Here is a 3,882-nt window from a genome sequence, read left to right on the forward strand (position 1 = left end):
GTTAGGACCTGAGATGATTCAGAGACATGGATCAAGTGCGAGTCATTCAAGAAAAGATCAAGGCTGCACAGGACAGGCAAAAATCCTATGCGGATCAGAAGCGAAGGGATGAGAATTACGAAGTCGGGGAAAAAGTACTGCTTAAGGTGATAAGTGGACTTTAGGTTCACTTATTTGCATTTAGTTTAGATCATTTAGATTCATTTTAGGCCATTTAGTTTCCTTTTTCTTTCCCTTTTCCATCTTTTCTCATATTCTCATGTTTAGCATTTAGTTTTAGTTCATTTGCATACTATTAGGTTGCATATAGGTCATTTCATTTGCATGTGCATTCTGCCCCCTCCCCCCCACCTAATGTGTTCTGGGAGTGTTTTGAAGCAGAGATATGCAAGGAAGAAGCTCCAAACAGAGGAGCGGGCTCCTGAGGAATAGGAGCGGGCGCTCCGTCGTCGAATGAGGCTGGCAGAAAGTTGGAGAGGCCCTGAAGCGGTGCAGGAGCGGTCGCTCCAAGCACTGGAGCGGGCGCTCCATATTGGCAGGAGCGGGCGCTCCAATGCCCAGATCCCGATTCTTTTTGTTTCGTGTTTTACAACTTTGCCCTTATTTCTATGGGGTATAAAACCAATTTTGTAATAATTCTCAAGGAGAGTTTTAATTTCCTGAAAAATTAATTAGTTCTAATGAGAGAGAGTTTCTAGAGAGAGAAGTAGAACCTAGAGAGAGAAACTATATCTAAACTTTTGAATGTGGGTTATTTAAGCTATTTCAATGGAGTTTTGCATTTGAATATCATCCATCTTTGAGTATTTCTTCTATCTTTTCTCTTATCTGCTTTTATGTTTGTTTTATCTTGCTTTGGTATTGATTAGTAGTAATTAGTTGATGATTAGCTTATTAGATATGATTTTCACCATTATTGTTTCACCATTGTTGCTTCAAGCTTTTTATTTATCCCTTTCCATGGCTAGTGAGTAGATTAGTAGCTAGGGGAAGGGGATGACCTTGCTAACCATGAGTTGGCCTTAAAAGTCAAGCTTGGGGGTGTACTTTGGGTGAGATTGTGTTGTCTAACTAATTTGATTGCTTTGTTTATTTGATTGATCACCATTTGAACTTGTTGTGGAAATCTAAGGTGAAGGATTGAGAAATGAAATCTTAGATAGACCTTTAGCTAGATTATAGGTTGGCTTCACCATGAGAATAGGTGTTTGACTCCCTAGGACCTCGTTTGGATCACTATGAGTTGTGGAAATACTTGATTAACCGATTTTACCATAAGAATAGGTAAAATCGGTTGATTAAGTCCTCCTAATTAGCTCGAGAGAGTAATTGGGAAGCATTTGAGTGATCGAGTCCCCTAATCGACCCTATTGAATCCCTTTGGCTTGACGATTTGCTTGATAATTTGTTAGCTCGTGAATCCCCTATCCCTAGTGTCCTTTTAATATAGTTTAATTCGCATTATTTAATCTATTTGTTAGCTTCTTAGTTCCTAATTTCTTAGTTGTTCAATAATTTCAAAAACCCCCAAAAATAGGCTTAGCTCGCTAAATCACATTCAACCCTTGATTAATCTTTGCTTCCTTGTGGATTCGACCCTTTCTTACCCTATATTAGGCTAAGTTAGGTATTTAATTTGGCACGTGCAACGACCGTGTCAAATTTGGCGCTGTTGCCGGGGTTCATTGTGGGGGGATGATTACTAACATTGCCTCCGCTCTTGGGTTTGGGGAGCAACTCTCTTTGTTAACTCCAGTTGATGACAACCCCTTTCTTGATTTGCACTATATTAGAGCCGCCGGGTGGATCGAGTTTACCCCCGATCCCGAGCGGTTTGTTTGGAAGGTAAGGGGTCGTCATCACTGTTACCTCCCAAACCCAGCGGTGACCACCTTTGATCGCGAGAGGGGGAGGATGGTGAGATTCTTCTCATCCCTTTTGAGCCCCCCGTCGTGGACGCCCAGCCCGCACGCGGCAACTTAGCTCCTCCTCCCCATCAAGAGGAGCCGAGTTCCAGCCGGCGTGCCTCAGTGTCATCCTGCTCTTTTGACTATGAGGGGGCCTACCACAGTCTTGCTCTCAACCAAGATCGTATGATGAATATGATCCAAGGCATGAGAGAAGACTTGAGTGGTATGATGGTACAAACTGATGCTATGTACCATCACCATGTGCAGAGTGGAAATGTTGACCCTTATGTCAACTTTCCAAATTGGCCTCCTCAACATGGGCCAATACCGGGATGGAATGAACGCCAACCCACGTACCCGTATTGGCCCCAACGCGACCCACCCTATGATTGGCGAGCACCCGGGGGTTCCAACCCCATGGGTGATCCCGCCTATCCCCACCCCTACGGCGCTTGGCCGCCGGGCTACACGGGCGGTTGGGAGCCTCATGGCCCCCCTCCGGAAGCCGGTCCATCTCACATGGACGAGGACTAGTTCCTTTTGCCCCGCTCCCCCTTTACTTCTTTTGAATGATTGCACCGAGGACGGTGCCTTAATTATTTGGGGGGTGTTTATATTTGATTATTCTCGCGGGATGTGGCTTCTTTTTAAGGGTTTGGGGTGTCTTTTTGGGTGCGCGTCTTAGAGAGGATGCATTGCTAGGTCGGGTTTACGAGGCATGATAGAGAGTGTGCTTCAATGTTTATTGCCTTGAGGAATTCGATGAGAACGACCATGGTTGACTGATTTTCTTGTATATTACATGTATATAACTTTTTTCTTTTTCTACTCTTTTTGTTGCTTTGTACATATCTTTTTGCTTTACGTTTTTTTTTTCTTCTTTTTTTTTTCTTCTCACTTTCTTTAGGTCTTAGATTTGCATGTAGTATAGTTGCATGGCATGATAGCTTTGCATGTAGCTTATAATTTGCATAAAAAAAAAGAGAAACAAAAAACAAAATAAGAAGAGAAAAAAAAAACATCAAAAAGATTTTTTTTGCATCACCTAATTAAGGAATAACTCTATGATATGAATTTAGAGGTAAGAGGTTCTGAACTTGGCTTTTGAGTAGAGGTGATTTAGCTTGAGTGTCTTATGTGCTCGTTAGGAGTATTAGGGATGCTTTAAGCTTGGATGTCTAGGTCTTGGTACTAATAGACCCCTCGATTGTCCGAGACTCGCCTTAGTGTGAATTAATGCCACTTTTTCCCTATAAAAAGTCTTTACTCTCTCCTTGACCTTGGATACGCCTTTTGGCTACCTTGAGAACCTTTCTAGCTCAATCAAATGGAAGGCTAGTAGCCTTAAAAAGAAAAAAAAAAAAAAAAAAAAAAAAAGAGAGCCTTTGGCCAATTGGATCAATAAGTGGTGCATAAGAGCCTACAAGGCTAGTAGCCTATATCATGCTTTGGCCCCTAGAGATGCTCCAATGCCTTGGGTATGAGCTACCTTACCCTCTTATCGCGTCTCTTATCGAGTGCTCGGTACCGTGCCTCAGAAACATGACTATCGAGTGAGAGGTAGACCGCGTGAGGAGGTAGTCTAGGGCCCTTGCAACAACAAAAAATGAAAAAAAAAAAAAAAAAACAAAAAATCAAGTGAATAAATAGGCTAGCTTGGGGGATCTTGTGAGCTTGGGGGCGTGATTGGTACAAGTTTGAGCGAGTTTTTCCATTTTGTAGGGAAAGGTTTCACTTAAAATCAATCAAGGCTTGTGTGATAGTTGAGGGTCATCTAAGACAATCATTTTCTTTGTACACTAGCTTAGACCACCTCTTTGACCCCTAACGTGTGGATAAGGAAGGACGGCTATAAGCTTCGAAAATTGGTCGAGATTTCCCTTTGCCTTGACACCTCTTATAAGACGAGGACCTTAATTTTGTGATGCCCTTTATAGTTTTCATTCATGCATTGGTTTCCTTGAGATTATTG

This window comes from Beta vulgaris, chromosome 8 (assembly GCF_026745355.1).
Source record: "Beta vulgaris subsp. vulgaris cultivar EL10 chromosome 8, EL10.2, whole genome shotgun sequence".
Taxonomy (NCBI): domain Eukaryota; kingdom Viridiplantae; phylum Streptophyta; class Magnoliopsida; order Caryophyllales; family Amaranthaceae; genus Beta; species Beta vulgaris.